This window comes from Euphorbia lathyris, chromosome 5, assembly GCF_963576675.1.
Source record: "Euphorbia lathyris chromosome 5, ddEupLath1.1, whole genome shotgun sequence".
In the NCBI taxonomy this organism is placed as follows: Eukaryota; Viridiplantae; Streptophyta; class Magnoliopsida; order Malpighiales; family Euphorbiaceae; genus Euphorbia; species Euphorbia lathyris.
Genome location: NC_088914.1, coordinates 15738609 through 15766378, shown reverse-complemented (window position 1 = coordinate 15766378; position 27770 = coordinate 15738609). Strand labels below are relative to the sequence as shown.

The following is a 27770-nucleotide window of genomic DNA, read 5'->3' as shown; positions in this document are numbered from 1 at the left end:
CATATCACTTGACTTGGGGTGGTTTTAAGTTTATCAGTTTACTATAAAGTTTTGTCTCACTTCATGCTTGTATGAACACTTTATAATCACTTTAAATAAACTTACGGATTTCCTTTTATTAGACTTTATTTAGTGCTTAAAAGGGATTGCCTTTATATAGTTATAAAACATATATCTCATTAAACAAATGATATAAAGAATAAGTCATTTACATTAAGTTTGTATCCTAGAACAATTGTCTATAGGACACTAAACCCCAACACTGCCAAGGACTCAACGGGGTATGGACTCCATATTTGTGGTGGTGGATAGATTCTCGAAGATGGCACACTTTATTCCGTGTAGGAAGACTAATGACGCCACCGCCAAGTTGTTCTTTCGTGAAGTGGTGAGGTTGCATGGGGTCCCAAAGAGTATAGTGTCGGATCGGGACACCAAGTTTATTAGCCACTTTTGGCGAACTTTTTGGGCTATTCTCGGGACCACATTGAAGTTTAGTACCACAGCTCACCCTCAAACGGATGGGCAAACTGAAGCGGTCAACCGGACCTTGGGTAACTTATTAAGGAGCAAGTGTCGGGATAAACCCAAGATGTGGGATTATGTGCTTGCCCAAGCCGAGTTCGCCTACAACTCCGCCGTGAGTTCAACCACCGGGAAGTCACCCTTCGAAGTTGTGTACACCAAAGCTCCAAACCATTCGCTTGATTTGGGGGAAGTTCTGAAGGGAGAGAAGAAGAGTGTTGCGGCTCAGAACTTGGCCAATGACTACCACCAAATGCACCAAGAAGTTCGGCATAGCATTGAGGAGAAAAATAGTAAGAACAAGGCCAAAGTCGACGAACACCGAAGAGATGTGCAGTTTGAGGTTGGGGATGAGGTGATGGTGTACTTGGGGAAGGAACGACTTAGTCATGCCCCGAGTAGCAAATTGAGACCGAGGAAATATGGCCCCTACCGGATCACAAAGAAAATCAGTGCCAACGCTTACCAACTAACCCTTCCCAATTGGCTTGGGAAAATGTCTTCTTCTTTTAACGTGCAGGATTTGAGCTTGTGGAAGCCGGAGGGATCGTTGCCAACTAAGGTACCCGAGACGGAGCCCGACTTTTTCAAAGAAGGGGAGAATAATGAGGGCATCTTATCCCTAGACCCGAGCCCGGAGCAACGAGGAGCTACTCGAGAGAACCCACTTAAGGAGAGCGAAGACCAAGCCAAAACAGAGGGCACGCGGGGCGTGTCTAACAAGACGCCAGGCGTGGGGAGTGTTGTCATGGGGGAAGGATCAAGTCATGTAGGGACACGGGGCGCCACCATTAACACGCGGGGCGTGGATAGTAATCTCGAACAGGAAGCTTCCCAGAAGGTCAAACACGCGGGGCGTACGCCTTGGGCGCCACGCGCAGATTCCCGTCCCCAGAGCCATCCAACTCAGGAGCCTAATGACGCGGGGCGTACTGCGTAGGACGCCACGCATAAGGAGTTCGAGCAAGCGTCTCCAAGTTCAGGAGCGCATCTACGCGGGGCGTAGCACTAGGGCGCGGGGCGTACTTATCCAGGAGAATACTTCTCCTCCAAGTTCCCACCTTGAGGGGACCAATTTCTGTTACTCTTTATTTACTGTTTTTCCATTACCATCTTATTACTAAACTTCCATGGACTCTCCTATCTTCCTATTATACCCTTGTGCACTTGTTTTAGCCAAAACCCTATTAATGGGCTTTTGGTCTTTTCCCTTCTTATTTGGGAGAGTATTTAAGCTCCCCTCTTTGTAATGTTTAGTAACTTTTTTGATGAATTTAAAACAATAGCCTCCATTGAGAGCTTGGATTTTCATATCCTTTGGGTTAACTCAACCTTCAAGTCTAGCTTGAGAAGATCGGATTCTTTGTTGATTTACGATTAAAACCTTCAGTCGATTTCAATCTACATCAGGATGCATGGCCGGCTTGCAATCAAACCGGTTGAACTGATCGTGCTGGTCTGGTCCGATTTCCAAAACCATGAAAAAAACATTCTACTTCAATTTTGATGGGAAGATGGCATAATGACGACTAGTGGCGAATACAAGATTGTTCAGTTGGAGGGTCGATTTTATACATGGTGTGTAAAATATTTTTTTTTACGAAATCGGTGTCTAATAGAAAAAATTTGGATTTAGCGAGGGTCTAATAGGCCAAAAAAATTAGAAATTTAGATTTAAAAGCCTAACAGGCCAAAAAAAGTTAGAAATTTAGATTTAAAAGCCTAACAGGCCAAAAAAAGTTAGAAATTTGGATTTAATGAGGGCCTAACAGGCCCAAAAATAGAAATTTTGACTTAGATAGGACCTAACATTTTAGATTTAGAGAGCACTTGACAGCACCTGGCCCAATTTTGGATGCTAATATAGCACCCAATCTAAATTTCTTGGAAACAAAGGGACCGAAATCATCACAACCTTAAATTTTGTGATGACAGGATGCCGAAACTATTTGTGGTCATGGTGGTTCCGGCGGCCGGAGGGGTCGGGCCCCCTGGCTCCCCTGTCTCTGCCCCCATGATGATGACGTGATATATAAGATTAAGATTGAAAGCACAGCCACATGGCTTGTATTTCTAAAGTTGCCCACTTTGAAAATCATCTTGCTAATTGGAAAAGCACAGCCACATGAAGAGTAAAATTATTATTGACTCACAAACATTTTGCACCTTAACCATAAACAAATTAATCAAATTCACTTGGAAAAAGTTATATAAATTAGCATATGTTCAAGACTTCAGCCATTGGCCCAGAAAGGAAAAATCTTAGAAACCAAAAATGAACATTTATAATAACAGCTTGCTTTTGCTATTTCAGGTTATCTTTTTCAGTTTCAATGTGCAATTACTGCATGCTCATAGGAGCAATATGACTGATAAGCTCGCATTGCTAAGATTCAAAGCAGAGATTATTAGTGATCCGCATGGAATCTTCGATTCATGGAATGATTCTCTCCCATTTTGCCTGTGGTACGGAATCAGTTGCAGCCGACGTCACTAGAGAGTGACATCAATGGTGCTAGAAGGACAGGGTCTGATTGGATCCATATCTCCATTTATCGGCAATTTGAGTTTCCTGAAGCTCCTCAACCTTCAAAACAACAGTTTAAATTCTCAAATTCCACAAGAAATTGGTAATTTGGTTCGATTGCAAGTTCTAGAGCTCAGCAATAACACAATACTGTTAGAGATAATATTCTAATTATCTCTGTAAATAGATTCCTATCTAGTTAGAGTTTCACTCTGTCTATATTCCTAGCTAGGTAGAGTTTCAATACGACTATACTTATGTATTGTATTCCTATACAAACTATTATTGGCTCACTATAAATACAAGGCCTCTGAGCCAGAATCATTAAGTTGATTCAATTCATTATTGTGCCTATTACTTATCTGTCTATCTCCATATTCCTATCATTATCAAATCATTCATTCAACATGGTATCAGTAGTATCAACTTCCGCATCTTCCGAATCCTCTGATCATCCTCAATCCCCAACCTATTCCCAATACAAAGCTTCCGTCGCCGCAAAAGCCACTGCCGCCGCTGCCGGCGTCGCGGCCATCTCCATCGCACCAACCACGGCTTCTGATCCCGCGGCTGCTCAAAACGCGAACGACACCCTCAGAGGGTCGTTTGCATCGTCGGGGTGGAGATTCACCTCACCGTTTATCACTGGAGAATCGGAATTCCTAGCCACCACCGCCGCTGCTCCTACCGCAACAGTTCCGCCACCACAGAAGACGGTAGGCGACTTCTTTCCGGCGGATGTCCGCGATGCGCTCCACGCGTATCTGGCGGCCAGTGCCTGTGCACCCACCACGGGACCTTCGACGTCTGCGGCTGCGGGTCAGTCGGCGCAGGTTGCGCAAAACTCAACCGTAACAGGCGCGGTGAATCTGCTGTCCCCAGAAGTTCAGGCGGCACTCCATTCTTTTCAGGCAGCCAGCGCCCATGCGCCCACTACGGCACCTCCGACGACCATGGCTGGGGGGGAGCCTGCGAAGGTTGCGCAAAATCAGGAGGCAACCATCGCGGTGAACTCGCTGGCCCGGGAAGTCGAAGCTGCGCTTAGAGCATTCCAAGCGGCCAGCGCATGCCCACCGTTTGCACACCCAATGACAACAGCAGCGCCGATCCAACCCGCGAGCCGTCTTCCTTCCGCGGCTCCAATGCAAACCGCGACACCGACCATACCCACACCCAACAACACTGCAATTCTAGCCGCACTCGCGGCATATCAGGCGGCTATTCCACAAACACGGAATCCACAAGTTCCGATTCAGCAGCCATCCGTTCAGGCACAACAATCTGCAACACCTCCGACTCTATTTTCTCCATCAGTTCTGGCTGCCCTAGCAGCATATCAGGCGGCTGAAGCCAGTAACAAAAATCAGGTTATTTCTGAATCTCATACTTCACCGTTTTGTTACAATACTCAATTATCTCATGATCCCTCACCATCTTTCTTCTCAAATTCTTTTCATAACACTGTTGATGCACCGTCAACCAATGTTAGACATAATTTTATTTCTTCATCCATCCCTCATAATACAAACAATCCTGTCCATCCAGAACCTATACCCACTCATGTTGAACAACCTAGACAACCACCCACAAACATCAATATCAACATCAAATTAAACCCGAACAACTACAAAGCATGGAGAATGTCCATGGAATCTACCCTTCAAACCTATCATCTTCTTCCTCACATTCTTAGTTCAACACCACCACCACCCAAATTTATTCCTAGAACAAGTTTTGTGACATCAGCTGCGGATTTAATCATAAATCCATCGTTTATTCAATGGGATGATGTAGAAAATGTGGTTAGGACTTTGCTCCTAAATTCAATCACCGAAGAGGTGTTTTCTGAGATTGCATATCTCAAATACTCACATGATATTTGGCTAGCCTTAGAGGATGCCTATGGGCTAATTACAGGCAGCAAGCAGTTTCAGATGGGAGTCGAACTGCATGAACTTGAGCAAGGAGGAATGTCTGTTACGACATATATGCAAAAAGTGAAATCCATCCTTGATGATCTGGCTGCCTCAGGGAATACATATCCTCGGCATCTACTACCGTCAGTCCTTTACAAAGGTTTAGCAGAAGAGTATCGCTCCACTGTTCAAAATCTTGTAACTCAGCGCGGTTGTTAGACGAGGTGCCGCGGCCTAATCTCCCGGGCGGACCGGGGGGTGGACAACCTCATGGCGACGTAAGCGGTGATTGGCGCCGAAAGCAACCAATCGTGGAATCAAGTTGCTCGGCAGGACCGGAGCTCGGAGATATGGAAGAGTCGCCACCCACGAATGGGAAAATGAACACCGATCCCTTGCGGGAGACCGGTGTGGGTTCGGGAAACTTGGGTACGAGCCGAGAAGGCTAGCTCCTTTCCGGAGAAAGGCTACTAGGCACCCCGACATCGCCCGGTTATGAACCACCGGCCTCCTACTCAGCATGTTAGGCGATAACGGACTAATCGTATACTTCTTTAAGTTTAAAATTCATTTGAAACCCTTTTCTTTCTCTTTTTTTTGAAATCGTTTTGAGCATATATTATTGAAAAGCCACATTAGTAAAGAATCACCCATTTATGTTATACATACACAGAGAGGGGGGAGAAAGAAGTGGTTTATTTACAACCGTATTTAAAAATCATGTCGTGTGTTTATTCTACACTGACTTGTTCCCCCAAAACGAGTTTATTTACATGGTTCGCACCTTAATCGCCGTTGGAACGATTTAGGTGCATTTTAAAACCCCGTTTGATGAAGTTTTACCCGAATCGCCGTTGGAACGACTCGAGGGTTTGAAAACATTGAGATAAAAACCTTTGATGAGAAAACGTGGTTAAACATACAAGTCAATTTTATTTTGTACAAATCATTTAAGAAAACGATTCAAAACTTTATTATTTACAATGAAAACAATTTTAATTACAAGGCTCGCTTAATCCGTCGATTGGAACGGACTAAGGTTTTAAAGCGTGATGTTTTAAGAAACGATTTGAAATGTCAAGAAAACACTATTTATTTACATTAAGAATCTCTAAAAAAAACCTTTTAGTTTAAATAATTAAATTGAAAACTCTTTTTGTGATTTATTTCTCCATTTTTCCTTAATGGATTCTCTACCTATTACAATTACAATAATAAACCCTTTAAACTAATATTCACACTCAAATAATACTCATTTGGAACATGGACCCATGAATGGGCCAAAAGAATAAAGAAAATAATTTAGACATATATATATATATACATTTAAATCAAAAAAAAGAAGATATGAAAGTAAGAGTTAACACAAAAGGAACTATATGTATATGAAAATAATAGGTACAATATATCTATACTTTAGAAATGTGAAAATAGCAAGTAAATCCTATAACTAAGAAAATAATTCTTATCCAAAAATGATTTTATTCAATAATCACTAAAATAACCCAAATGTTTCAAGACTATACATATACATACCTAATATAGTTTTAAATACCAAAAATACCATATACTAATATATATTAATTATTTCCCAAAATACCAAATAACTCACATTTAAAACATAACCCAAATTAATAAAAAAAAAGAATACATATATATAAATTATTTCCCAAAATACCCTCGGGGCGTGCCTCGCGCCGTCGGGCGTGCGCATCCCGCGGCCGCCGAGCGCGCGTTCCGCGCCGTCGGACGCTCACACGTCGCGGCCGCCGAACGCGCGCTTCGCGCTACCGGGCGCGTGCGCTCAGCGGCCCACGAGAGCGCGCACCGTGCCACCGGACCCGGGCATTGCTCGGACGTCGAGAGCGTGCCACTCGCGGTGCGTCCGACGGACGCCGAGCGCATGTCCCGTGCCGCCGATTTTCCTTCGCTTATTATTCTTTATATATTTTTTCAAAACTTCCGGAATCAATCGCTTCAACCGTCTTGTTTTCAGGTTTTCGTCACAGGTCCTCCGACTCGGTGTCTACAGTTGCCCCTACTTTTCTATTTTGACAGTGATGTGTGTGTTTCGAAAACGTTTTTTGCTAACATAACACATGCAATGTAAAACATATAAAAGTAAAAGACACGTAAAGAGTAGGAGGGAGCATACCTGACCTTTGCGCTGCGCGTTCCGGTGTCGTCCTCTGATTCCTTCCATCGTCATCTTCGGAGTGGCCGTCGATGAATGTTCTTTTCTCGGAATCTAGCGTACGTTGGTTATGGGTAAGAATGGCTCAAAAGCAATTTCGGTGTACGACCGTTAATGGGATGGCTCAAAAGCAACTCAGGTCTGCGACCGCGAGTAAGATGGCTCAAAAGCGACCATGGTCCACGACCGCGGGTAAAATGGCTCAAAAGCAACTCAGGTCTGCGACCTTGAGTAAGATGGCTCAAAAGCAACTCTGGTTTACGACCGAGAGTAAGATGGCTCAAAAGCGACCCTGGTCCACGACCGTGGGTAAAATGGCTCAAAAGCAACCCTGGTCTCTAAATCGACCGCAGGCAAAATGGCTCAAAAGCAACCCTGGTCCACGACCGCGGGTAAAATGGCTCAAAAGCAACCCTGGTCCACGACCGCGGGTAAAATGGCTCAAAAGCAACCCTGGTCTCTAAATCGACCGCAGGCAAGATGGCTCAAAAGCAACCCTGGTCCACGACCGCGGGTAAAATGGCTCAAAAGCAACCCTGGTCTCTAAATCGATCGCAGGCAAAATGGCTCAAAAGCAACCCTGGTCCACGACTACGGGTAAAATGGCTCAAAAGCAACCCTGGTCCACGACCGCGGGTAAAATGGCTCAAAAGCAACCCTGGTCTCTAAATTGACCGGAGGCAAGATGGCTCAAAAGCAACCCTGGTCCACGACCGCGGGTAAAATGGCTCAAAAGCAACCCTGGTCTCTAAATCGACCGCAGGCAAAATGGCTCAATAGCAACCCTGGTCTCTAAATCGACCGCAGGTAAAATGGCTCTTTCTAGCGATCCTAGTCTCTAAATTGACTGCAGGCGTGTAGTGATGCATATAGATGGGTGAATGTAGCCTAGTCTATGGATGCATGTAAACACCTATGTGTGTGTGTGCAGGTGACTGTGCGTGTGTTTGAATGTGCATAAGTGTGGCTTATGTGTTTTGCTTTATGCGGATGTATGGACATGTGGGAGTGCAAACTATGTACATGTGGATGAGATACTCGGATGGATTCCCTTTTCATAGGCTTGGAGGATTTTCGTAGCTTCAGATCGAGAAATGATGGTTCGGGCCGTCCCCAAGGAGTGCGAGGATGAGGGCGAGGTTAAGTTTGAAACCAAGGGTTGTAAGGATGAGGATTTGGTCTTGATGAGCTCGTGTCAAAGGGGCTCTCGCTTTTAACCAGAGTTTGACGTATTCATTTTCTCCCTAATTTTTGCCTGAGCTGCCTATTTGGGTTTTCAACTCAACGGGATCTCTCCGATATTCTCTATCTCTCCTTTTGCATGAACTGCCCCTAGGGGTTTTCAATTCATCTTTTCTATATCTCACTGATTTTCTCTATCTCTCCTTTTTCTTGGATCGCCTCTTTTGAGGTTTTCAATCCAACCTTTTTGTTCAATTTTTCTTCTCCTTTTCTTTCTTTCTTGATTGTGAATGATACCGGATAGCACAGGGGGTTTATATCCACGGGCCATTTCTATGCTAATCATTTGATGATGAGTTCATGCCCGATGCCTTCGTTAATGGAGAAGCTTCCGAAGTGAGATGGACGTTGATCTGATTGTAGGGCCGTGCCCCCGATTAAAGTTACCGTCTTGGCGTAGGTTAGAAGTTGATGCTAGCGTATGCCCCTGCCAACTCGAGGTGAGATTTCGTGTGCGCCAAACTAGGGATACTGCCGTTGGGAGTAGCTATGGAGGAGAGACGCTTCGGTCGAAGTTTGACCCTTGAGAGGACCACATAGGAGCAGAGGAACCAGACTTCATAGAGCATGAGAGAGAGGAATAGTCTTTTTTTTTAGTTTTTCTTTTTTATAGATTTTGGATCGGTTTATGGGTGTTGGGGTGATTTCAGTTGAGATGGGGTGTCTATTGATGCGGGTGTTTTCATTACAAATGCAATCGTCTAGCTTAAATAAAGCACCTGGCAAAGATACATTGAATTGTTTACTGCTCGGTTTATTAATCACTGTCACCAAAGCATGCCCTTTCGGGTTTTCACACTTCGGTTATTTTAACTCTCTCCTTTTACCCCGGAATTTTCAAATAAGCGCCCCGTGGGGTTTTCACTTATTGGGGTGTCCCTTATTGTTGCATAGGCCGTCCTTTGCGGATTTTCAACCTATCGGGATTTTCTTTCTTTCCTTTTTTTTTAATTTTTATGAGAAGGATTCCTCGGTTCCCTCGAGATTGATTAAGGTTCTGAACTTTGTTGCCGCCTTCGGCTTCACTTGACTACGCATTTGATCTTTCTTCGTTACAGTGAGCTTTTCTCGTACATTTGATTACACCTTTGTTGGACAATGTCAACCGCTCTTGCCACCTTGACGCCTCTTGGCTGATCACGTCAGCTTTTGATTTATTTTCTTTTACTTCCGATTGACTTGACTTTGCCCCAGGGCCTTTTTAGCATCATTTTTTTTCTTTTTTCTTCTTCCTTTGTTTAACTTTGAGTCATCATAGGTCTAAACCCTTTCGTTGATCCTGGAACAAAATACTTTATCGCTGATAGGTTAGTTGCCCCCGCCTCGTTCTAAATGGCGCACTCCTGTACTTGTGTCCCCCTTTGGGGGGAGAAACCTTTGTCGGTGCCTCAGTGTAAGTATGGCTCTGAGGGCTTGTTGCTTGCTCCATATTTTCTTTTCTTTTTCTCTCTTTTGGACTTTGTTGATTGTCGCTCAATCTTCTTTATGCCAAAAGCCGGTGAGAACCCTTCGTTTAATGGGTCTACGCCCGACTTATCATCGTAGAGTCAGGGAATCGTTTCTCATGATTTATTTTGCTTTTTTTTTCTTTTTTTTTACTCTCTTAATTTTCTCTCTTCAGTGGTTAAGTACTGAGTAATAAGTATATTCTAGAGCTTACGTCCGTGCCATGATAGAAGCGGGAATATCTCAATTGAGTAGATACCAAATGTAAGTACGTATGTTTAGGATAAATTTGCGGAAACGAAATTTCATTGAATTCAAAAGGAGATTAATAACATCTTGTGGAATAGAAGATAAAATAAAAGACAAAGATAAAGACTACAAGTGCACTCCTCTCTCTCAGGCTACTTCAAGAAGCTTCAGATTCTCCTACTTCATAAGTGTCCTCAATCTTGGGAACTTCTTCTTTAGATTATCCTAATCCGTTGTAGACTTCGCCATTCAAGGAACAAGTCGAAGGCTTCATCTGTTGAGAAGGATCTGGATCACTTATCTTTCCAGCTTCGATGAGATCTTGGATTTCATGTTTCAACCTCATGCAAGTGTTTGTTTCGTGACCATATTTCTGGTGGAAGTGGCAGCAGCCCCCGCGTTTGACTAATTCAGTGGTTTGACCTCCCATGGCTGGTAGAGGGTGAAGTATGTCACGCATTCGTAGACCCTCCAACACTTCAAACAAGGGTTGGGTGAAAGTGGAGAATTCCCTTTCCTCCCTTCTATACTGAGTGGGCGACGGAGGGCGAACAACCCTGGTAATCCCATGTCCCCAATGATGTGGATCTTATTGTGTTCGTGAAATATGGTGTGAGACTACCCTTGGTGGAGTGAATGTTTGTGGATTAACTTGTGACGCGAGCTGGAAAATAGGTTTCTCCACAACGGCTTTCGGGATCTCCGCAACCAGTGACTCGCTTAGGACCTCCCTGACCAACCTTTTCAGATCTATCTTGAATTCATCTGAAGCAAGGATATCGGGAAGAACTCGCTCGATTTCTGCTCTGAGATTGAAATCTCCTATCATCTCTTGGGAATTTTCAACCCCCTCATGCTTAGTATTCTCCGGATCATTAAGAGCACGTTTGAACTCATCAGAAAAGATGTATTTGGCTAAAGCCCCTTGCACACGGCTCTCAAGATTGTGGTTTGAATTGCTGGACTGGGCCATGAGTTGGGTTTCTAACAAGGAAAGAGAAAGGATCGGTGAGTGGAGCTTTTTAGGCATTATAAATTTTGATGATGCAATGCACGTGTGATGCGAATGCTAAAGCTATCTACTTGTGCCTCCTATAGATGGATGTATGATTTATGCATGATTCGTGGTCTGCGCTTTATTTCTCACAACATAAACATGATTTGACTAGAGCTAAACCCTTTTTTCTCTTTTTTTTATCAGAGCCGTCGGCAGTACTTTGATCGTTTGTGCTAACTTACCTGTTTGGAAGTGCTGATGCCTGAAACCATTTCAACTGTTATACACACATTAGTACGAACCCTACAAATTTACCTTGCAATGCTTTATAAGATGTACAATGTTGAATGACGCTTGACACGACTGACACTTGTGAGATTGAGACGACCCTCATGATAAGTAGAATTCCCTAGGACGCTAGGTAAATGAGAGTGTACCCCGATGATATCCGTGACGTGTAGATACATTGGAGGGGTAGTGACCTGAGTGGTGGGAATGACATACTTGGTACATTGATACGACTCACGATCTAAAAAGAACAACCTAAGCGACCATGCATGAGGTGTATGTGAGGGATTGCCATCATTGGTAGCAATGACGTACTTCGAAGATACACGGTGTTACATGGACTGATGTGACGCTCATGGTATGTCCGAGACTCCAATAGACCGTGACGGAGACATGCGGGGCACTTGTTCATAGTTTACTTGGTATTGATACTGATAAAGGGAAACGTCTTTCTGGGAAACATAAGTTTCCTGAAACAGGCCGGCATAGAGGGTGTGTCCTAAACTAGAAGCAAACGGGACGAGACCACCGCATATGGGGCGTGGGTCAATGGTTAGTTTAAACCCAAGATACAAATACGTAGACGTACCAACGGAACCTTGGCGTGCTATGCAGAAAATGGTAACACACGGGGTGTGCCTCAAACAGGTTAAGGCATAAGGAAGACACGAGTGACATACGTGATGTGCGCCAGTTGCCAGCTCGGAAAGCAACTATTACAATGATGGGTATCATTTGATGGGACAATGAGCACGGAATACCTGATACTCGAGGTCCGAATAGGATGCATATGTCAACATACGAGGTATGTGCCAATTTTTAACTCCTACGGTATGTCTTAGAGGTAGCCAAAAGGCATGATGGGAGTCACGTTTGATGTGCCCCCACGATTGAATCATACACAACTCACGAATGACATGATGGCTCGATTTCGGGATTTCGACCGTTGTGGGGGAAATCCGACATGCTGGGTACGAGACACAGATAGGGTACACATACGACACACATGTTAACTGACCAACTTGGGCATAGATGACGCGCAGAGATGACTCAAGAGGTATCTCCTACAACATTGGAGGTGTCAGCTAGACACAATACCGACACGTAGGGTGCAGTCTAAGGATTAACTCAAGCTAGAGACACAAATACCTCGATGAATTTGCGGACATCGGTGCATCTGGTAGAATGAGAGGGCCTTAACCCGATCGAGGTACCAACGAGACGGAAACAATGACTTACCTGGTATATGTCAAAGGTTAATTTGTTTCATAGCGCAAACCTGACGATGATATGTTTTATGAGAACTCCTAACAATCTTATGTGGATATTTACGACGTATTTGGTCCATCACCGATATTTGAGATACCAACAAAGACACACAGGGTAGACGTTGATAGTTCGACTGGAACCTATCACTATGAACAATTTGAGGAGCAACGAAGGTGCAAACCCAGACCTTAGAGGTAAGTGCCAAACGTTGGACTTAGACGCGGTACGAACAACTCGATACTACTGATACGAGCGAGACCCAAATAACGACACATAGGGCATATGTCTCAGACTCGTGAATAAGTCTATTCGGAGTTTGGGGGCGCATGGACCACGGTACCAATGATGTGGGGGGAGCATGTCGAGGATTTGACGATATAAACAAACCGCTGTTTGAGGCGTACTCAAGACATGAGTGACAATTTACAGGGCGTACGTCAAGAGTTTGACAGGAACCTCACGACATGAACGACTCAGTGTGTCAAGGTATGAGCGGGATGCTCGAGACGGCCCATAGGGTACGTGTCTAAGGGTGTGACTTGGACTTGATGACATGAATCACTCTATATGACAGGTACGGGCCAAAAGTTCAACTTGAACTTGTCGATACAAATGACTCGACATTGGGGGTGTAAGCAAGATGCACGTGATGACATATATGAACTTGCCCCAGATTCGATTGGAACTCAATGACATGAGTGACTCGACATTTGACATGCGAACGGGACGTACCGAACCGCGTATATGGGTGTGTGCCACAAGCTTAACCCTGACTGGATGGTATAAACGACTCAGTCTTTGATATGTGAGTAAGGTGCGAGGGATGACATACGAAACACGCGTCAAAGGTCGGTCCAGAATTGGATAGCCTAATGACATATTCGTGGGCTACAAATATTGTCAATGATAAGGCGACATGTGGGGCACATTTTGACAAGACCCAACGTATGACTAAGGCACAAGCGGTGACATACGGGATATGCACCGAAAGCTGATACGTGTTCGAAGGACTAGTGTCACATGTTTGGAATACTGACGTGTTACGATATATGATGATACACCTGGTATGTCTCATATCGATTTGCCCATTTTTGAAGATGCGACAGCGTGTCTCAAGAAGGCCAAGGATGCGCGGGTTACTTTAGTACAATGACGTGTCGATATACAAGGTATAGTCGAGAGTACCAATGGGGCATGAGGATGACCTACTAGCTAAGAGGTTAGTGCAATGGATTTATTAGATGTGACGAGGTGACATATAAGGTGCCAGTTAAAACGCGGATGTGACACCATGACTTCGTGTGAAGCGTACGTCAGAGGGTCAATGCGAACCTGGGGTCCGGACAGTGGGATGGTGTAATTATGACGACCCACATGGCGCACCTAAAGGTACAAATGGGAAGCGTGGACAACATACCAGTCAAGGGTTCATTTCGAAGCTCAGGGTATTGCCCATAATTTTGAAATACGGAGGTGCTACGTATGGACTACCTCCCCAGATGCGAATGATGACAGGTAAACGAGATTCGTGTGAAACAGTTCACCCGACCCTAAGGTTTCGATCTTACAACCACGTAACTTTGGAGTATAGGTGCACGGCGCACCGACACACGTGGCATGTCTTAGCGTGCGAAGGTCATGATGGCAACCTACGAGGTGAGGGACATGGATAATACAACAACGTAATTTGGAATCCCTTAGTCATTGTGTATAGTGTGGCGACATCCGTGGGTATGTCTTGAGATACGAAAGGGAGGTGACGACGACCCGTGAGATTATGGTTCTATTTGAGAACAAGGTACCATTCATAATCTTGAGATGTGTTGGCTAAGGCGTAGCGACATACATGGTATGTCTTGAGACATAAGTAGGACGTGTATGAGACATGTGATGAATGGTTAATTTGAGTCTCGGGAGGAACCGATGCCATGACAATGTTTCTTTTTTTGAACTATCGATAAGTTATCGGCGATGTGGCGACACACATAGTACATCTCGAGTCGACCATGCGAAAAGTGAACAGAATTTTCCCCACGATGCGAATGTTATGACAAACGAGGTACGACCACCAAACAGTTTGGATCTAGCAAGGATGCATATCTAACGAACAGTATTCCTAACCATGATAGAGGGAGGCGGAGTACGTCATGACACATGGGACATGTCTCCGGATAACTTAAACACGGTGGAAAAGATGCATGTGATATGCCACGATGCACATGGCATACCCCCTAATGGTATAAAGAGGACGACAAAGATGTGCGCGGCATATCCCACACAAAGTATAAGATGACAAAGACGTTGGGAATACCTCAAGGTCTAAAGGTGCTCCTCCGGACTAATATATGAGACACATCACAACATGCGGGGTAGACCTTTTGACGGGCATGCGAGACATGGTAAAGACGCGAGATACATTGTGATGTATGGGGTACATCTTCTGTCAGGCACCTCGCAAGGCGAGAACTCAAATCATGATATACGGGGTATGGCTCTAGACTAGCGTATCTGATATGGAAGACGCATGTGAGACCTATCGCGATGTACGACCTTGGCAATACCCGGACGTACGCGATGCACGGCGGTGCATCGAGTACATGTCTTGACTGGTCTATAGCTGACGTGATGGAGACGCCTGGGACACTTCACGATATGGAAGATGGGATGAGGTAAGGACGTATGGGATACGTCACGGCCCAAATGGTATGCCTTTCATCTAACGTACATAGCATGGTGAACAAGCACCTGACATGCCCTGACATATGGGGCATGCAACTCATGCCCCTCGCTTGGCGCAAGGAATGAGGCGAAGATGTACAGGATGCGTTATGACACATATAGTACACCTTCTGACCGGTGTGTAATGACATGGTAGAGACACAAGGAATGGGTCATAATATACGAGGCACAACACGGAAAAGACATATGGGATATGTCACGACATAATAGGTACGCCTCTTGATCGGTGTCTGAATGATTAATGGAAGATGCATGGGGTGCGTTACGTCTCATGGAGTATGACAAAGCAAAGATGCAAGGAATACATCACCCCATGACAGGTGGGACTCATGACGGGTGGACACGTGATGACACGGCGCAGCAAGGATATAGCGGGCACGCCACCAGAGAATGGTACGCCTCTTGACAGGGTAAGGACGTATTGGAGGTGTCGTGACATACGGGGTATGCCAAAACAAAGGCGTATGGGATACGCCATGACATAAGGGTTGTACCTTCTGACTAGTGCCTGGGATACGAGAGAAATGTACGAGGTAAGCTACCATACATACAGTATGCTAAGACAAAGACGGATGGGATATGTCACAACATAATGGACATGCCTCCTAGCTAGCATACAAACGACACGGTGAAGACGCGCGAGACGTGCCAAGGACGCATAGGATGCATCCCAACACATAGGTACGATAAGGCAAAGACGTATGGGATACGTCACGACATAACTAGTATGCCTCCTGAATGACACGCGACGCTGGGGTCGACTCTTTCTCACTTTCCTAATAAACACGTCCTAAATTTACGAAACCTAGAATGGCTGCACGCAATGCGGTTAGCATGCAACGCTATATATGGTATGATTGCAATGATTCGTTAAGCATAGAATGCATTATAACTTAAATCTGACTCGACTGATGTACAACAAGATATAAATCTATACAAACAAACTAGTTAGCGAAAATCGAACATAATGCATAAGTAGATCGCAATAAGAGAAAGAAAACGTTAGATAACAATCACAATCATCACATCATCTCTCTTCCATCCTTATTTCTCCACACACTCGTTGGTCCAAGTCTCTTTCCTAGGATTTTGGTTTTGGGCTCACATTGCGGTCCAGGGGACGCGTGATGCCGTCGATTATTGCGGAAAAGTAAATCATTCATCAGACAATACGGTTCGTTTTGACGTATCAACATTCAGTCACTAAGAAATCGACCAAGTTGGATTGTACTTTCGGAATAACTCGTCTTTTGTCCTTTCGCGAGACGCATTAATTCGGGTTTTGACTCCCTTTGAGCGCATCTCAGTTTTTAGACGTGGTTCGAGTTATTCTTCTAGTCCAATCATTCGTTATCGTCCATGACTCGTTCCCTTTTATTCACGTGGATTCGTGTCTCGATTTTTGGATTTACAACAGGATCTTTTGAATCTATCGAGAGACGTAACCATGCGTTTATTTAGTGATGGAATCACTTTTGGATTTTATTTTAGGGAACGGACTCATCGCGTAACGTGTTTGTTCTTAGCGTCGAGGATTCGTTTGCTCATTTTGCTACACAAAAAGACGGCGAGTCTTATTTGAGCGCACGGTAATCTTTCGGCTAACAACAATCTCTTATTCTTTCCGATCTACGGGATATATCACCTTAGTGTGGTTATAGAAAATCAACGTTTCGTTGAATCGCATGTTTATTCGAGGCGAGGATATCACCGTTCTCTTTCCTTTAGGCGCGAATTAAGCAAACACGTATATCGGGCCATATTTCTTGCAGTTTTGGTAACGGTTGAAATGATCGAGTCGTTAGTCAAAACCCGCAGTCTCGTCCATATGGCGCAATTATATGGTTTGGCTTAATTCGACTTCAAAGTTTTAAACGGGGTATATACTTGTTTGAGACACGTATTCAACGGCATTGGTTTATTTTCTTTAACTACTCTCGGGATTGAAATATATCGTAGACTCGGAATGATTTTGGTCGTTTAGTTTTTTTTTCTTTTCTTTTATTTTCTTAGTCACCTTTGCGGACACATCCATTTCTCTTAAGAACGACGCGAGGCATAACGTAAAAAAGCTCGTCTTTTATTCGAAAGGGACGGGCTACTTATGCGAAACTTTTCACGTTACGATAGGGTCATTCAAGACAGAAATGTTCTTCGTTTTCGTTTCGTCATGATCTCGTTTTATCCCAACTTATTTAAAGAATGTGAATAACGGCTACTGTTAATATAGTCTTTTGTATCGAGATGTAACTATCCTTAACACCGAACCGATTCATACTAATACGTGCTTACGTCATAACACATTTCCTGAACATGTGCCTTTATCGGGACACCGAAAGGGACAAGGCGGGTCGCACATGTTCATTCATATGAGATGACTAAGTCGTCTTTAGTTCAAATTGTTTCGATATTTTAGGGTAATTAGTATGTCGATTCACGAGTATATATTAACACATCGTCTCATTTTCTTTACCTACTTTAGGATTAGACACGTATCGTGGCGGTTTGAAAACACGAATTGATTCATTTATCACATCAAAAATAGTAACGGGTGATCCTATGGAAACTTCTAAGGCTACTATATGCTGACACGGCTGACCGCGGGACCTCATAGGACCGCACAAATTCGCCCCTAACGAATGGATGGGGACCCTTTGGCGCCTTACTGTAAGGGGGAACTTACACTAGCCTCTTTCGAGCGATGAATGGACTCTCACTAGAGGTTTCGCGGAAATTACCCAAAGGGTTTGCAATAATGCACATGAATGCATACGAAAAGAAGTAAAACGATCCGTCCCCGTTAAGGGCTTAATACACGCCTTCCGGAATCAAATTTCTCGCTTCCCCAGCAGATTCGCCACTTGTTAGATGAGGTGCCGCGGCCTAATCTCCCGGGCGGACCGGGGGGTGGACAACCTCATGGCGACGTAAGCGGTGATTGGCGCCGAAAGCAACCAATCGTGGAATCAAGTTGCTCGGCAGGACCGGAGCTCGGAGATATGGAAGAGTCGCCACCCACGAATGGAAAAATGAACACCGATCCCTTGCGGGAGACCGGTGTGGGTTCGGGAAACTTGGGTACGAGCCGAGAAGGCTAGCTCCTTTCCGAAGAAAGGCTACTAGGCACCCCGACATCGCCCGGTTATGAACCACCGGCCTCCTACTCAGCATGTTAGGCGATAACGGACTAATCGTATACTTCTTTAAGTTTAAAATTCATTTGAAACCCTTTTCTTTCTCTTTTTTTTGAAACCGTTTTGAGCATATATTATTGAAAAGCCACATTAGTAAAGAATCACCCATTTATGTTATACATACACAGAGAGGGGGGGAGAAAGAAGTGGTTTATTTACAACCGTATTTAAAAATCATGTCGTGTGTTTATTCTACACTGACTTGTTCCCCCAAAACGAGTTTATTTACATGGTTCGCACCTTAATCGCCGTTGGAACGATTTAGGTGCGTTTTAAAACCCCGTTTGATGAAGTTTTACCCGAATCGTCGTTGGAACGACTCGAGGGTTTGAAAACATTGAGATAAAAACCTTTGATGAGAAAACGTGGTTAAACATACAAGTCAATTTTATTTTGTACAAATCATTTAAGAAAACGATTCAAAACTTTATTATTTACAATGAAAACAATTTTAATTACAAGGCTCGCTTAATCTGTCGATTGGAACGGACTAAGGTTTTAAAGCGTGATGTTTTAAGAAACGATTTGAAATGTCAAGAAAACACTATTTATTTACATTAAGAATCTCTAAAAAAACCTTTTAGTTTAAATAATTAAATTGAAAACTCTTTTTGTGATTTATTTCCCCATTTTTCCTTAATGGATTCTCTACCTATTACAATTACAATAATAAACCCTTTAAACTAATATTCACACTCAAATAATACTCATTTGGAACATGGACCCATGAATGGGCCAAAAGAATAAAGAAAATAATTTAGACATATATATATATATACATTTAAATCAAAAAAAGAAGATATGAAAGTAAGAGTTAACACAAAAGGAACTATATGTATATGAAAATAATAGGTACAATATATCTATACTTTAGAAATGTGAAAATAGCAAGTAAATCCTATAACTAAGAAAATAATTCTTATCCAAAAATGATTTTATTCAATAATCACTAAAATAACCCAAATGTTCCAAGACTATACATATACATACCTAATATAGTTTTAAATACCAAAAATACCATATACTAATATATATTAATTATTTCCCAAAATACCAAATAACTCACATTTAAAACATAACCCAAATTAATAAAAAAAAAGAATACATATATATACTTATACTTATATTGTAAAATGGAATAAAAAATGGTATACTAATATTCTAAAATAATTATATATGCTAAAGATCTAAAATAATTTGAAAGACATATATTACATAACTATACATATATATACTAAGGATTAAAAGCTTAAAACTTGAGAAAAAGGGACTGAAATGGTATTTTTTACGTTTTGGCAGATTTACCGACGGAAAATCCGTCGGTAAACAGCATTTAGTGACAGAATTGGTAAATTACAGCAACACTCCTAAATGTTTCCAGATTTATTCAAAAGCTTTAAATTAAATCTAATTCAATCGTTTTGGATTTCCGAACTACCAAAAATGGATCATAGTCGAAAACGGAAATTCCTAAAACGATGTTTTTATTTTAAAACATTATTTGAAAATTTCTTTTAAATTAAAAACTTATAATTACAACGTTTTCGATACCCGAACTACCTTTTTATCGGATCACGGTTCGTATTGGGATATCCAAACGAGGTTTTTTATTTTAAAACAAAACCGAATTTTTTTTAACACAAAAAGAAAATAAAATAAATACGCTAATTAAATAAAGTGTGACAAAATAAATAAATAACTAAATGAATAGAAACTATAACATAAAAAAATAAATAGAAGAAGAGAATAAATTAAATAAAATAAAGAGTCTAGTCCTCGGATAATACCTTGAATTCGGTATCTGACCGTCGAAGCCGATTGATTCCACGAACCGCGAACTCCCGTTTTTTATGAAAATTTAGTAAAAATTGAACTTAGGAAATTTAGAGATTTTCAATTTTTAGGAAAAAAAAATGTTTTTTCCTAAAAAAATCAACTTCCTCTCTCTAGAAAAATATTCTAGTGTGAGAAGCTCTCCTTAAATTCCTCTCCCCTCCTCCTTTTTTTCATGGGGATCCGTGCCTTTTATAGGCAAACGGGTCCCCGGACCAATGGGCGACGCCCAAAGGAAATTGGGCGTCACCCATTGGGGTTGGGCGGCCGCCCAACCTTGTGTTGGGCTACCGCCCAACCTTGTTGGGCGATCGCCCAACAATCGTTGGGCGATCGCCCAACGGCGTTGGGCGAGCGCCCAACGCAAGGTTGGGCGCCCACGCCCAACCTTCGTCGGGCGTTCGCCCAACGGTCGTTGGGCGTTCGCCCGACGTGGTTGGGCGCCCGCCCGACGACCCTCAGGGCGTGCCTCGCGCCGTCGGGCGTGCGCACCCCGCGGCCGCCGAGCGCGCGTTCCGCGCCGTCGGACGCTCACACGTCGCGGCCGCCGAACGCGCGCTTCGCGCTACCGGGCGCGTGCGCTCAGCGGTCCACGAGAGCGCGCACCGTGCCACCGGACCCGGGCATTGCTCGGACGTCGAGAGCGTGCCACTCGCGGTGCGTCCGACGGACGCCGAGCGCACGTCCCGTGCCGCCGATTTTCCTTCGCTTATTATTCTTTATATATTTTTTCAAAACTTCCGGAATCAATCGCTTCAACCATCTTGTTTTCAGGTTTTCGTCACAGGTCCTCCGACTCGGTGTCTACAGCGGTACAAACATCAACTATCAAGAGATTTTGCATAGCTTGAAGATAGTTGAGGGCATGATTCAATCAACCAGAAAGACAACTCTGCTTCAGCCTGAGGCCAATGTATCCACCATGGAAGCAAATCAAGCAAAGAAGCAGAATCCAAAGAAAAGAAGAAGTGGCAAGTGCGACAACTGTGGTGATCCAAGCCACTGGGCTGACAAATGCAAAAGACCAAAGAACAATTCAAGAACACAATACAATCCTGGCCCACAAGCGCACATGGCATGGCAACAACCACCGAATCCATTCATGGGTCCTAATCAGCCGTGGTACCCAGACACAGGAGCAACTAATCATATGACGGCAAATCCAGCTCAACTCCAACAAATGCAGCCATATCCAGGATATGATACAGTTCAGTTTGGCAATGGTCAAGGTTTGCAAATTTCTCACTTTGGAAATTCAAATATCAATAATTTGAAAATTAATGATGCCCTACTTGTTCCCAAGCTTACCAAATCTTTACTATCTGTTCAAAAATTTACCCGTGACAACTCATGTTTCTTTGAATTTTGGCCTAACCATTTTCTTGTGAAGGACCAAACAACTGGGGAAATCCTGTTACGGGGCCCGAGTAAAGATGGACTCTATGTGCTTACACCCACCCTGAAGGAGGCGCTAGTTGGAGAGAAGGTGTCCTTTGAAAGGTGGCATGCACGGCTTGGACATTGTCAAAATCAGACAGTCAGCTCAGTTCTCAAAAGAAACAATCTATCCTCTTCAAAACCAGTTAGCAAATGTTCTTTTTGTCCATTAGGCAAGCTTGCTAGGAGCTCTTTACCATCTATTAGTCGCTCTAGCACATTTACTTTTGAAAACTTACATCTGGATGTTTGGGGGCCAGCTCCAGTTGCTTCTTGTCTTGGCCACCGTTATTTTTTAATGATCATTGATGAATTCACCAGATTTGGATGGGTTTTTTGTTTAAAGAATAAGAGTGATGTCTTTTCAACCTTGTGTGATTTTTATGCCATGATCTCTAATCAGTATAGTGCAAGGGTTAAAAACATTTACTCTGATCTTGGGGGGGGAGTTTCAAAAACTACAACCTTTTTTCAAACGCCATGGCATTATACACAAGATTGCATGCCCTCACACTCATGCACAAAACGGTATAGCTGAGAGGAAAATTAGACATGTTGTTGACACTTGCCTTACTTTTCTAGCCAATGCATCTTTACCTCCAAAATTTTGGAACTATGCCATGATACACAGCATTAGGCTAATTAACTACTTACCCACCAAAATCCTAAACAACAAGTCACCCTATTTCTTGTTCTACAAGAAACAACCTGCCTATAAGGCCTTACGCATTTTTGGCAGTGGTATTTATCCCCTTCTTCGTCCATACAATCAGCACAAATTTGATTTTCGCTCCAAGCTATGTGTCTACCTTGGTCCATCAGAAAATCATTCCGGGGATATCTGTCTTGAATATGCCACCGGACGCATATACATCTGCAAGTTTGTGCAGCACAATGAAGAAGTCTTTCCTGCATCAACAATCACTGCATCATCACCTTCATCTAGCAACTCAGGGGAAAGCACATCGTGTCAACTACCATCTCTACTCGGCCCGTATCCAGGTAATTTCTCTAATCCCAACCCTATAGTATCTTCTTCTAACCTGGTTCCATACTCTGCACCCATCACACCTGGACCTCATCCTGGAACCCCAACTACTCCTCCTAACTCTGAAGCCACAAATAGTGCTCCTTTAGCTCCACCTCAATATCTGTCACCAGTGGTCACTGCTGCATCAACACCTGTTCCTCAGAATGATCCTAACACTCCAGTTGATGCTGCGGACATCATCACACCGGAAATACAGAATGCAGTTCCTCATGAGGAGAACATCATGCCTCAAACAGATTCTCCTCCTCCTGAAATTGCACCACATGATCCTATTCCACCTGAAAGGCCCAGGCCTCGCAATGCACCGCTGATTGGTCCACGACAACATTATATGCAACTTCGACAGTCATCTCTTCAGTCAAGAGGAAGGTTTGAGGGACTGTTAGCTACACATCCAAATGGCACAGTGGATTCCACATGCTTCAGTAAAGCCAACAAATAATCAGAATAGCGTACTGCAATGTCTGAAGAGATTCAAGCTCTTCTGGACAATGGCACATGGCAACTTGTACCAAGACCACATGATCAGCATGTCATCACCTCCAGGTGGCTCTTTCGTACAAAGAAGAAGTCTGACGGAACCATTGATCGTCACAAAGCTCGCTTAGTAGCACGGGGATTCACTCAAAAAGCTGGGATTGACTACAAAGAAACATTCAGTCCAGTAATCAAAGCCACAACCATCAGGTCTGTATTTGCCATCGCAGCAGCAAACAACTGGTTCGTCAATCAGCTAGATGTCTCCAATGCATTTCTCCATGGAAACTTATCAGAAACCATATATATGGAACAACCGCAAGGGTTTCGGGATAGTGACCGACCGGATCATGTCTGCCTTCTCAAAAAGAGTCTCTATGGATTGAAGCAAGCACCGCGAGAATGGTTCACTCGTCTTCGAACATTCCTCCTCTCTCTTGGGTACAAAATGTCACAGGCTGACAACTCTCTGTTCATCAGACGCACCGATACTGAAAAGACTTACATCCTGTGCTATGTTGATGATATACTCATAACAGGGAACCACCCTGCACACATCACCAACACTATTGCAGCCATCGAACGTGAGTTTCCCATTCGCAATCTTGGCAAAGCAGAATACTTTCTTGTAATTGAGATCCGATATGAGAAGGATGGCATTCACATGTGTCAAGCCAAGTATGTGGCTAACATCCTCGACAGAGTGAAGATGATTGACTCCAAGCCCACACTAACGCCCATGGCCACCACACCAACACTGTCAAAGGAGCTAGGCACCAGCTTAACCTCTGGAGATGAATATAGAAGCATTGTGGGGGCACTTCAATACTTAACATTCACTCGTCCTGACATTGCATTTGCAGTTAACAAATTATGTCAGTTTCTACACTGTCCAACTGATGAACACTGGAAAGGAGTCAAGAGGGTTTTACGCTATGTTCAGGGTACATCAGATTTTGGCATAGTCATGTCTGTCAAACCAATACAGCACATCCATTGCTACTCAAATAGTGATTGGGGAGGGTGTCCTGATGATCGACGATCCACGGGTGCCTTTTGTGTCTATCTTGGATCCAGCATTGTATCGTGGCAGACCCGCAAGCAACCCACAATAGCCAGATCCTCAACGGAGAGCGAATACAAAGCAGTAGCAAATGCCGCTGCCGAACTGCTATGGCTCAAATCTCTTCTCTCCGATCTCGGATTTCCATTACCCACCCCGGTTCAGTTATGGTGTGACAATGTTGGAGCAATCTATCTCACCTCAAATCCAGTGTTTCATGCTCGCACGAAACACATTGAGCTAGACTATCATTTTGTTCGTGAACAAGTTCACAGAGGATTTCTCAGTGTCAGATTTATTCCAACCGATGATCAGGTTGCAGACATACTCACCAAGCCGCTAGCTCCGGCTCGTTTCACGATGCTACGCTCCCGCCTCTTTGTTCGTGCCCGCCATCGGCTTGAGGGGGTGTTAGAGATAATATTCTAATTATCTCTGTAAATAGATTCCTATCTAGTTAGAGTTTCACTCTGTCTGTATTCCTAGCTAGGTAGAGTTTCAATACGACTATACTTATGTATTGTATTCCTATACAAACTATTATTGGCTCACTATAAATATAAGGCCTCTGAGCCAGAATCATTAAGCTGATTCAATTCATTATTGTGCCTATTACTTATCTGTCTATCTCCATATTCCTATCATTATCAAATCATTCCTTCAACAAATACAAGGTGAAATTCCGATCAACCTAACTCGTTGCTCTCGACTCAGGATTATGTTTCTCGAAAGGAACAATCTAACAGGAAAACTTCCTTCTACGCTTGGTTCTTTGTCAAAGTTAGAAAACCTAGGGACTGGAGGGAACAATCTGATAGGAGAAATTCCAGCTTCCGTCGGCAACCTTTCATTCCTTAGATACTTCGGTGCACAAGAAAATATGTTGCATGGAAGCATTCCTAATGAATTCGGGCGATTAAGGCTTACACATTTCTTGGTTCATCAAAATAAGCTCTCCGGTGAATTACCGGTATCTGTTTTTAATTCTCCTCTATTGTTCTCTTCTCAGCTGCTTCGAATCAGTTCAACGGGACTTTACCAGACAACACAGACCTTTCTTCACTCTCGAATCTTCGGCAGTTTGGTATATCTGATAATCAATTTTCTGGATCCATTCCAGTTTCCCTTTGTAGTATTTCTGATTTAGAAATATTCGATGTTTCTTTAAACTATTTGGATGGACATGTCCCGAATTGTTTGGGAGATTCACAAAGCCTTCAATGGCTAAATCTTGAAGATAATTTTCTAGGAAATTATTCCTCAACCGATTTGGCCTTTTTAACATCTTTAATAAATTGCAGCAATTTAAGGATACTAGATTTTAATGTAAACCAGTTTGGAGGTGTTTTGCCCAATTCTGTAGCCAATCTCTCAGTTGAACTGAACTCGTTTTTATTGAGCGACAATCAGATAACTCCAAGGGTTGGCTCTTGGAGGAAACAGATTTTCAGGTCAAATTCCGTCCTCTATAGGTAATCTCACTCAATTGTCTCTACTTTCCATTCGGGGAAACAAATTGGAAGGAAGTATACCTACAAGCATCAAAAACTGTCAAATTTTACAGTATTTGGATGTTTCAGAAAATAACCTCAATGGATCTATACCCAATGAGGTTTTGCATCTCTTTTCCTTATCTAGATTACTCAACTTATCACATAATTCACTAACTGGTGAACTCCCAGCAGATGTTGGGAAGCTAACAAGTATAAATCGGTTGGATGTCTCCGGAAACAGACTTTCCGGTAAAATTCCTGCAGCAATTGGGGCTTGTTTAGGTTTGGAATATCTCTACATGCAAGGAAATTCCTTCCAAGGAACGCTTCCTTCATCTCTAGCTTCTTTGAAAGGCCTCCAAAAATTAGACCTTTCACGAAACAACCTCACCGGAGAAATTCCAGGTTTCCTGCAAAGTTTGCAGTTTCTGTCTTATTTAAATCTCTCATTCAATAATCTTGTGGGTGAGATTCCAAGCAGAGGAGTTTTCAGAAATGCAAGTGCAGTTTCATTGATGGGCAATAATATGCTTTGTGGCGGTGTGCTGCAACTCCATCAACCAAAATGCCCATCAAATGCAACGAAGAAGCGTAAGTCTATTGCTTTTAAGTTAGCAATCACAATTCCTTGTGCAGTTTTCTGTATCCTATTAGTCTTGGCTGTTGTTCTTTCTTATCGAAGAAGAGAACAGAAAAGGAGATCTGCTGCTGCTGCTGCACCCGAAGAAATGGACAGTCTCGTAAAGGTATCTTACAGGGATCTTTTTGATGCAACGAGTGGATTCTCAACAGAAAACTTGATTGGATCAGGAAGCTTTAGTTCAGTCTACAAAGGATTTGTCAATCCATTGGCAAGACATGTTGCTATTAAGGTTCTCAAACTGGAAACAATCGGTGCTTCTAAAGGCTTTATGGCCGAATGCAAAGTGTTAAGGACGGTTAGGCATAGAAATCTTGTTAAGCTGTTGACATTCTGCTCCAGCATTGATTACAAGCGCAATGAATTCGAAGCTCTAGTTTATGAATTCATGGAAAAAGGAAGCCTGGAGAAGTGTTTGCATCGCGACATCAATGATAATAATCAGTCAGAATGTTTGAATCTTCTGCAGAGACTGAATATTGCAATTGATGTAGCAACTGCATTGCATTATCTTCATGACCTTTGTGAAACTCCTGTCATTCACTGTGACTTGAAGCCCAGCAATGTTCTTCTTGATAAGGAAATGGTTGCTCATGTTAGCGATTTCGGCTTGGCGAGGCTATGTTTGGACATATCTCAAAGCTACAGCAGCTCATTAGGAATGCGTGGAACTATCGGTTATGCACCTCCAGGTATATAATAGTTAAGCCAATCTTCTTCTTGTTATATATTTTATAACACCCTGGTCCAATACCATGTAGATATTGTCCGCTTTGGCCCAATTCCAACACATTTATAGTTATGGAATCCTTGTGTTGGAGATGTTTTCAGGAAGAAGGCCAACAGATAAATTGTTTGAAGATCATTTAAATCTCCACAACGTGGTGAAGAATTCGCTGCCGAATGGACTTGCTGAAATCACGGATCCAACCCTTCATCTAGGAGGAATGGAAGAAACACCAGTTGCCATGGCAAAACCAGATTTGGAGACTGAATTACATGTTCAAGGCGAGTCTAGTAAGAACGTAAACCAGACGGGTAGTAAGGAGAAGGACTGCTTGGTTTCAGTATTCAGAATAGGAGTAGCATGTTCAACAGAATCACCACAAGAGAGAATGAAAATGAGGGATGTTGCTAAAGAATTGCACTTCATTAGAAGCAATTTCCTCGGAGTTCGAATATACGGATGA

The 27770-nt window shown here is 43.2% G+C and overlaps 1 pseudogene; it reads left to right on the top strand.

Moving 5' to 3' along the window:
- The first annotated feature begins 322 nt into the window (after positions 1-322).
- On the top strand, positions 323-27770 carry LOC136229689 (putative receptor-like protein kinase At3g47110; annotated as a pseudogene).